The sequence below is a fragment of the Phyllobates terribilis genome, unplaced genomic scaffold (genome assembly GCF_046119375.1).
Source record: "Phyllobates terribilis strain yellow unplaced genomic scaffold, ASM4611937v1 Scaffold_4__5_contigs__length_816908805, whole genome shotgun sequence".
NCBI lineage: Eukaryota > Metazoa > Chordata > Amphibia > Anura > Dendrobatidae > Phyllobates > Phyllobates terribilis.
The window spans coordinates 100,596,170-100,607,119 of NW_027362764.1; the positions used below are offsets into that span (position 1 = coordinate 100,596,170).

The 10,950-nt window shown below is 41.6% G+C and overlaps 1 long non-coding RNA gene across 1 annotated transcript; it reads right to left on the reverse strand.

Annotated features, from left to right (window-relative positions):
- Positions 1–217: 217 nt before the first annotated feature.
- LOC141264215 (uncharacterized) lies at positions 218–5,820 on the reverse strand. The gene is made up of 2 exons (XR_012319836.1): positions 5,236–5,820; positions 218–762 (listed from the first exon to the last, which is right to left on the reverse strand). It is a non-coding gene; the product is annotated as an uncharacterized lncRNA (long non-coding RNA).
- Positions 5,821–10,950: the final 5,130 nt, after the last annotated feature.

Consider the following 10,950-nt stretch of genomic DNA (forward strand, 5'->3'; position numbering starts at 1 on the left):
CCATCAGAACCAGAACCCCATTGAAAATAATGGAGACTCGAACTCATGAGAAACTTAAAAAAATTCTCTCTCTCTCCCTTCTTACAAACAAGAAAAATTGATTCTATAGTAATAGCAAAAAATGGACAGAAAATTGGATAAAATCAGAATATAAAATCACTGGTGAAAATTGATCATTGTTTCTCTTATGCAGAACAAAAAGGAATGTCTCAATGAGTCCTAATAAATGCAAACATTTTACTAACTGGAAAATCGTGCATAGACGATTCAATTTAAAGGTTTTTGTTTATTTTTCCAAGGCGGACATTTATGATCTTCTACAGGATGATAATATATAGTATGTCTGATCCCCGGGAAGGGAGGTGTCTTCACTGTAATCCGACGCTGACCGTTACAAAGGGGGTCCCGTTCTAGTATTCTCACATCTCAGACTAAAATGAAAATGGGACAAATAACAATAGATGAAACTATGAGCTTCAGATTACAAGATTAAAGAAATGTAAGTGATAACAGCTCATAAGTATTCTGCTCTGGGCTAAAAGTGAAGAGACAGGAAGTCTTTGGTACAGTACATGAAGTCCTAGCAGCATGTCGAGACGCCTGACAAATATGAGGTTACAACATACTGAGGGCCATGAATAACGTACATTTTTAGGAGCCATTAACTCTCTGCTATTGATAAAATGGTGCTCCAATGCGTTTTTCTTCCCCTTGGGCTTTCTAATTGCAAAGTCGGCAATTCCTGCAGTTTTGCAAACAGATCTGTTAAAAAAAAATAAAATAAAGAGAAAATAGGAAGAACTGTCAGAACAAAGCTCAAGTATTTCAAGTTGTGTCAATGGCCGTAACTCCAAATATAAACATCTACTGCCACCTAGTGAGAGACCGCAGAATACGTCTAATCAGTAGATCGAAAACTGGCATGGAAATTATAATACACTGTGTTCCAAATTATTATGCAAATAATATTTTCTCAGATTTTCCCAAATGACCTATATGAATTGCAGTCATTGTAATTTTCCAGTCAAATAACTATTAGAGTACAATTGAAAGGTTTTTGTACAAACTGCCTATGATAACAGTATATTTTTAAAAAAATAAAAAACTCAAACTGCACTCAAAATGCACGGTCTAAATTATTATGCACAGCAGAGTTTTCAACCTTTTAATTTTTGTAAAGAACAAAAAAATGGTCATTTTTGAAATTATAGGCATTAGCAGGTTATTACAAACTGAAATCAAACAGTTTTCAACTCAAAACTTTATTCTAGGTGATGTTACATTTGCACATAGGACCCCTTGTTCGAAAGGAGCTTCTGAACTCTCTCGTCCATTGAATTTGTCAGGTTTTGGATGGTTTCTGCTTCAATTGTTTTGCATGAGGACATTATACCCTCCCAGAGCTGTTGCTTAGATGTGAACTGCCTCCCGCCTTCATAGACACTCCTTTTGATGATGCTCCAGAGGTTCTCAATGGGGTTGAGGTCAGGGGAGCATGGGGGTCACACCATAAGTTTGTCCCCTTTTATGCCCATAGCAGCCAGAGATGCAGATGTGTTATGTGCAGCATGACACGGTGCATTATCATGTATGAAAATGATCTTGCTGCGGAATGCACGGTTCTTCTTCTTGAACCATGGAAGGAAGTGCTGTTTGAGAAACTCCACATACTTTATGGAGTTCATCTTTACCCTTTCAGGGATCCTAAAGGGGCCGACAATCTCTCTCCCAATGATTCCAGCCCAAAACATTACTCCACCTCCTCCTTGTTGGCGCCGTAGCCGTGTTTGCATGGGGTGTCCATCAACCAGCCATCCTCCACTCCATCCATCTGGACCATCAAGCGTTGCACTGCACTCATCCGTGAACAAAACAGTTTTGAAGTCAGTCTTCATGTATTGTTTGGCCCACTGGAGCCGTTTCTGCTTGTGGATAGAGGAGGTCGACAGGATGGCTTACGCACAGCTGCAAACCTCTGAAGGACCCTGCATCTTGTTGTTCGGGGGACGTTGGAGGCAACAGCAGCTTCAAAAACTTGTCTGCTGCTATGACAAGGCTTTTTTGCCGCTGCTCTTTTAACCTGACGTAATTGCCTGTAGGAAAGAGTCCTCAATTTTCCCTTATCAGCACGCACATGTGTGTACTGTGAATCAGCTACATACTTCTTGATTGTGCGATGATCAGGATGAAGTGTCTTGGCAATGTTGATTGTAGTCATGCCTTGACCTAAACACTCCACAATTTGTTGCTTCTCAGCAGCCGACACATCCTTTTTCTTTCCCATTTTGGCAGAAAATGTAGGCTGCTTAATAATGTGGGACAGTCTTGCCTTTCATTGGACACACCTGCCAAACTATCTAGCACAGGTGTCTGCAATTGCTTACAGTGATATAAAGATCCCTGACACACATCACCATCAATGAGTTTAATTGACAAACAAAAAAATTCTTACCTTATCACTCCTAAACACTTTTTGCATAATAATTTGGAACACAGTGTATTTATCCATAATTCTACACTATATGCCAGACATATCCCAGCCTATAATACCGCTTCCGATGGAAAGTCAGATTCTGCTAACATCCTAGGCAGCAGAGGTAAAGAATGGGATCAAAGAAGCTTGTGGGTGCTATTACTATTAATAATAATTATCTAGCAGTATATAGCACCACCATATTCATTGATTTCAGGGGGGAAATGTACAAATAATATCAGACATTAAAGAGCAATACATTACTTTACAATTCAAAGAAGAGGAGTGAGGGCCCTGCTCACAAGAGCTTGTGAGGAAATAGGTAAAAAGTGCTTGTATTTGTAAGGTCTAGCCATCACTATAATAAATAAGGTTATATATACAAAGCTTTATAATCCAGCCAGTATCTATATATGTCCAGGTATGACATGATACTGAGTGCATTGAGTGTGGATGAAACTGTTTAACCTCTTTACCCCCGAGGGTGGTTTGCATGTTAATGACCGGGCCAATTTTTACAATTCTGACCACTGTCACTTTATGAGGTAATTACTCTGGAACGCTTCAACGGATCCCCCTGATTCTGAGATTTTGTCGTGACATATTGAACTTTATGACAGTGATGAAATTTGTTCAATATCATTTGTGAAAAAAATGGAAATTTGGGGAAAATTTTGAAAATTTTGCAATTTTCAAACTTTGAATTCTTGTGTCCTTAAATCAGAGAGATAAGTCACACAAAATGGTTAATAAATAATATTTCCCACATGTCTACTTTACATCAGCACAATTTTTTAAACAAGTTTTTTTTTGTTATGAAGTTATAAGGGTTAACAGTTGCTCAGCAATTTCTTATTTTTCCAACAACATTTACAAAAACATTTCTTTTAGGGACCATCACATTTGAAGTGACTTGGTCTACAGGTGCATCTCACAAAATTAGAATATCATCAAAAAGTTAATTTATCTCAGTTCTTCAATACAAGATTTATTTCTGTTAATGTTAATGATTATGGCTTACAGCCAATGAAAACACAAAAGTCATTATCTCAGTAAATTAGAATACTTTATAACAACAGCTTGAAAATGTTGGCCTATGGAAATGTATGTTCAGTAAATGCCCTCAATACTTGGTCGGGGCTCCTTTTGCATCAATTACTGCATCAATGCGGCGTGGCATGGAGGCGATCAGCCTGTGGCACTGCTGAGGTGTTATGGAAGCCCAGGTTGCTTTGATAGCAGCCTTCAGCTCGTCAGCATTGTTGGGTCTGGTGTCTCATCTTCCTCTTGACAATACCCCATAGATTCTCTATGGGGTTAAGGTCAGGCGAGTTTGCTGGCCAATCAATCACAGTGATACGGTTGTTTTTAAACCAGGTATTGGTACTTTTGGCAGTGTGGACAGGTGCCAAGTCCTGTTGGAGAATGAAATTTCCATTTCCAAAAAGCTTGTCGGCAGAGGGAAGCATGAAGTGCTCTAAAATTTCCTGGCAGACGGCTGCGCTGACTTTGGTCTTGATAAAACACAGTGGACCTACACCAGCAGATGACATGGCTCCCCAAACCATCTCTGATTGTGGAAACTGCATACTAGACCTCAAGCAGCTTGGATTGTGGCCTCTCCACTCTTCCTCCAGACTCTGGGACCTTGATTTCCAATTGAAATGCAAAATTGACTTAGTGTGTCAATGACTGCCTTCTGGACATCTGTCAAGTCAGCAGTCTTCTCCATGATTGTGGAGCCTACTGAAAAAGACTAAGGGACGTTTTTAAACGCTTAAGAAGCTTTTGTTTTTTGTTAATTATTCTAATTTACTGAGATAATGACTTTTGTGTTTTCATTGGCTGTAAGCCATAATCATCAACATTAACAGAAATAAACACTTGAAATAGATCACTCTGTTTGTAATGACTCTTTATAATGAGTTTCACTTTTTCTATTGAAGAACTGAAATAAATCAACTTTTTGATGATATTCTAATTTTGTGAGATGAACCTGCATATGACAGAAAATACCCAAAAGTGACACCATTCTAAAAACTGCACCCCTCGAGGTGCTCAAAACCACATTTAAGAAGTGTATTAACCCTTCAGGTGCTTCACAGGAATTTTTGGACTGTGGAAGAAAAAAATGAACATTTTAACTTTTTTTTCACAAAAATGTTACTTTAGACCCAATGTTTTTTTTATTTTCGCAACGGTAATACAATGGACCACAAAATTTGTTGTGCAATTTCTCCTGAGCATGCTGATACCCCATATGTGGGGAAAATTGAGTGCAGGGAGCCAGTATTGAGCATGTTCTCCATGCTGGCTGTCAGTTTAACAGCTGGAGTGGAAAATAGTTGAATCCTACTCCCAAGGGGCAGCAAAACGCTGCCGCCTGAGTGACACCTCGGACCACCACATTAGACGAACCGACGGCGCTCCCTTGTGGCTGCACCCGGGGCAAATGTCCTGCCCACCCCTTTCTAGATACGCCCCTGCTGTTACTAAGTAAAAAAAGAAATAAAAAACATAATATTAAAAAGACCAATATTAACACCATACAGTGACTACCAGTCCTGTAGAACATATAAGGGATTGCGGTTCAAGTATATATAATATAGTGACTTACAGCTGATGTTCTTTATGGTGACAGTGTAAGGTGCCCCAGCGAGGTAGTCGTGGGCGAGCTGTAGCCCCCTTTCGCTATGGCACCCTACAGACAATACGTGTCCTCCCTCTGAAGTGTGGCTGTGTATGTAGTGCTCTTCACTTACTTCAAGCCATCCGATCGCGGCTGTCTCCAGGCATTTCTCTTCTGGGACCAGGGCAGCAATAAATTCAGAGGACACGAGGTTCTTAACCAGAACTTGGACTTTACTTGGGGAAGAGGAATATGTACAATATTTTCAGGCAGATATAATGGATAAGGCCCGACAGGTTATCATCTCTCTCACAGGTGCTGGTAACTCCTTCAGCCCTGATTCCCTCTTTAAGTGAAGCATCTCTGTGACTCTAATCTCTGGCCCAAGAGACTCTTCTGTAATACTGACAGTGACCTGGATCCGATATCTCTCCCCCACATCTTAGCTTGGAGTCCTATTTATCGTCCTCTGCTTCCTGCAGACTAGAAGTGCCCCGGGTCCTCACTACCTTTGATGAGTTTCTCCGGCCGGCTGACAGGACTCGTGCTCTTGTGTGGGGAGACTTGCACACTGGTGATCCCACTGTCTGAGGGTATGGAGCTCCCGTCTACCCTAGCAGCCACTATAGTCAGGCTGCCTGAACGATTTGCTGTCCAATCTCTTACTGAAGAATCACTTCCTGATTCTGGAAACTAAACAGAGATTTTCCTAATGTGCCCACCCTCAGTGAGCTGTCATCACACAGCATTAACTCATCCCTGTCTGTAACACTGCTAGCAGACTCAACCTGACATCTGCACCCAGGACAGTGGCATCTTGTGGCTGTTTACAGGTACTGCAGCCCACAATGAATTATGCCAGGAACAAGCTCTATATCACTCAAGGCTTGATCCGGGCACTAAGTTCCCCCTCTACTGACTGGACCACTGAAGCTAACCCCTTAGCTTGGCCTACCACAGTTCAGAGAGGATTAACTAAGGGAACATTTTCCTTAACTACTTCAGTGCCTAGGGAAGGCTACATCCTTCCCCACTATTACAACAGCGTTCACTTTTCCAGTCTCTTCTATCCGGCACAGACCGACATAATGACTTCTTCCAGCCACAACTCACCTGCAGAGTTTAGAAGAAAAACACAGTTAGGGTATGTGCCCACGGTCAGGAGCCGCAGCGGCCAGATGTTACAGCATAGTGGATGGGATTTCAAGAAATCCCATCTCCTCTATGCGTCTCTGTGCACCTGCGGATCACCCGCGAAAACTGACATGCAGCGTGTCTTTCAGGACCGCAGCATGTCAATTTCACTTGTGGGTCTGCATGTGGACTTTCCCCATAGATTAACAACTATGAGGAAAATCGCATGTTAAAAAAAAAATCACGCCGCTCATTTGTATAAAATGAAGGTAGAAGCCACGCAGCTATCCTGTAGCATCGGGGCCGCAGGCAGCTCCTGACCAAGGGCACATACCCTTAAAGGGAACCTGTCGCCAGAAATAACGCTATTAACCTGCAGATATGCGGTTAATCTGCAGGTCATACCATTGGTGAAACCTGTGAGGCCGCACAGAAGCCCAAGAGGTAAAAGGACCCATTTCCACCTTCGAAGCAGGAGAAAATGTGTATTATTATCAGATTTTTTGCTGCAAAGCACCCTGATATTGTTTTTGTCTTCTGTCTGTGCCGCCAGTGCTGCAGGTTAATAGCTTATTATGCTTCCCGGCGCCGGGGGTGCGGTTACAGTCTCCGCTCTGTATACTCAGTGATGACTGAACCAGCACTGCCCCCATGACAGATACCCAATGCTGGCGGGGAGAATAAAGTTAATTTTCTCCCTGCTGCATTCGGCTGCATGCAGGCACCGCACAGCATAATGCTATTACCCTGCAGCTTAACCGCATATCTGCAGGTTAACAGCATTATTTCTGCTGACAGCTTCCCTTTAACTTCTCACATTTCCAGCACTGTCCCTATCTATTCCCAGACTACAAAAACGCCTCATCCTGACTGCTCTTGCAGTGTGAACAGTGACCCCAATAATTAAAAAATTGTGTCATTACTATGATTACCCTCTTCCCCCAAAAAATGCTAGAGACTTTGTGTCAGATAGACGGTGCCTCTAAAAATTATAGTGTCCCATGCAAAGAATTAATGCTCCCACTATCCAACCTAGAAAGTAGTAATGCCCCCTGTATACTCCTATAAAAGTTATAACATCCCAAGTGCCCCGTCAAGCAAAGTGGTGTTCCCTTAAAGTAATAATGCCCCCCAAAAAAGTAATTATGCTAACCTGAGAGCCCCAATCAAAAAAGGAACAATGCCCCCATTTAAACAAATGTCCCAAGTGTCCCCAAAGCTCTCTATATACTGTTTTATGGCCTCCAGCTACTTATACACTATATGATGGCCCCCACAACCCCTTATACACTGTATGATGGCCCCTATAGCCCCATATATACTGTATTATGGTCCTCACAGCCCTTTTTAAACTGTATTATAGTCCCATAGCCCCTTATATACTGTATTATGACCACCACAGCCTTATATATAGTACACCACAGCTCACCTATAGCCTCATAGTACCTTATACATAGTATTATGACCCTCACAGCCCTTTATATACTGTATTACGGCCACTAAAGCAATATGGCCCGCACAGCTCACTATATATAGTATAATGGCCCCTACAGCCCCTTACACACTGATTTATGTCCCCCCAAAGACCCGTTCCCTACATCTGTCTCTGGCGACTGTGTACTCATGACAACGCTCATTATTGTTGCTGCCTCATGCTGCGCTCAGCGAGACCCGGTGGCTCTGATGAGCATTATCGTCACAACCTGGCGCCTGTGAATAGTAATTTTACTGCTATTCACAGTCACCAGAGACAGATTCAGGGAACATGAGCTACGGCGAAGCTTCATGGGAACATTTTGGGTAATAAATTGGTGTACGAAGCACTGTCTGTTGTTTTTGTCTTTTTATGTTTCTCAGGGTTCCTTTTCTGGAGTACTTCGGATTTGGTGTAATACTGCAGACCTGCAAGGGATTTTTTTTCAATAAGTTGGTGAGCGAATGATAGTGTGGGGGATTCTTTATTCAAATTAAGTGTTTTTTTGTTCTGTGTGTTTTTATTTTTTATTAACGGGTTAGTAATGGGGGTGTCTGATAGACACCTCTCCATTACTAACACCAGGGCTTGATGATAGCTGACATTTATGACAAATCACAGCTGTCATCAACCCTCCAGCCCAAATACCCAGATTGCCACTGATCCAGGGCAATCGGGAAGAACCGGGCAAAGCATCAGAATTGGCGCATGTCATCTGATGCACCAATTCTGGGGCAGCTGCAGACTTGTATTTTTAGGCTGGAAAGGGCCTAATAACCAAGGACCTTCCCAGCCTGATAATATGAGCCTGCAGCTGTCTGCTTTACCTTAGCAGGTTATTAAAAATAAGGAGGACTCTACATCTTTTTTTTTTTATTAATTTGGTTAAATAAGGCTAAACACCCTTTAGTGCCACATGAAAGGCACTAAAGGGTACAATTTTATTATATGTAGGGGGCTTGTGAAATTATATGTCTACAGGATATCTATTTATTCTAGCTATTTATTATCTAATATCTTTCTATCATCTATCTGTATCTTTATATAGCAACTAGCTTTAAATTACATAGAGAATTACAATATGTAAAAGATGATGTTAAAAAAGCATGTCATACAGATGCTAGGTGAGAATAATCGCATTGTGTTCGCATTACACTCGTCCGACTTTTCAGGAGCAACATTTTAGCTATTTTTAATACTCTGATGTGAGCGAACCCTTAGATCGTCTTTATACACAGTGGGTACGGAAAGTATTCAGACTCCTTTAAATTTTTCACTCTTTGTTTCATTGCAGCCATTTGGTAAATTCTAAAAATTTAATTTCTTTCTCATTAAAGTACACTCTGCACCCCATCATGACTGAAAAAAACAGAAATGTAGAAATTTTTGCAAATTTATTAAAAAAGAAAAACTGAAGTATCACATGGTCATAAGTATTCAGACCCTTTGCTCAGTATTGAGTAGAAGCACCCTTTTGAGCTAGTACAGCCATGAGTCTTCTTGGGAATGATGCAACAAGTTTTTCACACCTGGATTTGGGGATCCTCTGCCATTCTTCCTTGCAGATCCTCTCCAGTTCCGTCAGGTTGGATGGTGAACGTGGGTGGACAGCCATTTTCAGGTCTCTCCAGAGATGCTCAATTGGATTTAGGTCAGGGCTCTGGCTGGGCCAGTCAAGAATGGTCACAGAGTTGTTCTAAAGCCACTCCTTTGTTATTTTAGATGTGTGCTTAGGGTCATTGTCTTGTTGGAAGGTGAACCTTTGGCCAAGTCTGAGGTCTAGTGCACTCTGGAAGAGGTTTTCATCCAGGATATCTCTGTAATTGGCTGCATTCATGTTTCCTTCAATTGCAACCAGTCGTCCTGTCCCTGCAGCTGAAAAACACCCCCATAGCATGATGCTGCCACCACCATGTTTCACTGTTAGGATTGTATTGGGCAGGTGATGAGCAATGCCTGGTTTTCTCCACACATACCACTTAGAATTCTCACCACAAAGTTCTATCTTTGTCTCATCAGACCAAAGAATCTTATTTCTCATAGCCTGGGAGTCCTTCATGTGTTTTTGAGCAAACTCTATGCAGGCTTTCATATGTCTTGCACTGAGGAGAGGCTTCCGTCGGGCCACTCTGCCATAAAGGCTCGACTGGTGGAGAGCTGCAGTGATAGTTGACATTGTGGAACTTTCTCCCATCTCCCTTTTGCATCTCTGGAGCTTCAGCCACAGTGATCTTGGGGTTCTTCTTTACCTCTCTCACCAAGGCTCTTCTCCCACGATTGCTCAGTTTGGCTGGACGGCCAGGTCTAGGAAGACTTCTGGTGGTCCTAAACTTCTTCCATTTAAGGATAATGGAGGCCAGTGTGCTCTTAGGAACCTTGAGTAATGCAGAAATTCTTTTGTAACCTTGGCCAGATCTGTGCCTTGCCACAATTCTGTCTCTGAGCTTCTTGGGCAGTTCCTTTTGAGCTCATGATTCTCATTTGGTCTGACATGCACTGTGAGGTCTTATATAGACAGGTGTGTGCCTTTCCAAATCAAGTCCTATCAGTATAATTAAACACAGCTGGACTCCAATGAAGGAGTAGAACCATCTCAAGGAGGATCACAAGGAAATGGACAGCATGTGACTTAAATATGAGTGTCTGAGCAAAGGGTCTGAATACTTGTGACCATGTAATATTTCGGTTTTTCCTTTTTAATAAATTTGCAAAAATTTCTACATTTGTTTTTTTTCCAGTCAATATGGGGTGCAGAGTGTATTTTAATGAGAAAAAAAAATAACTTTTTAGAATTTACCAAATGGCTGCAATGAAACAAGGAGTGAAAAATTTAAAGGAGTCTGAATACTTTCCGTTCCCACTGTACATATTATTAGTTTGGGGTTTAAAATCCTGATGACAGGTACCTTTTAAGTCCTGGGATGCCCAGAGCCACGTACCTCCTTCCCTTTAAGTGCCTACAGTAGTGCTGGAGAAGTATTGTATTCTGCACTGTGCTGTTGAGTAACCTGTCGTCTAGGATTCTCTGCTTTGTTCCAGTGGATCCAATACTACTATTAGCACACAGGGACTGCTTGTATAGCTATGGAAACAGAGCCGGGTCTGACAATCTGAAAATAAAAGGTGTTCATTGCATAATTAGAAAAAGCTTGCAAATAAACTTGCTGTATAATTTATGGTTTTCTGGATCTCTATTTTGAATTGTCCACTGTATTTGCAGTTGATGAAAGTCAGAAATGG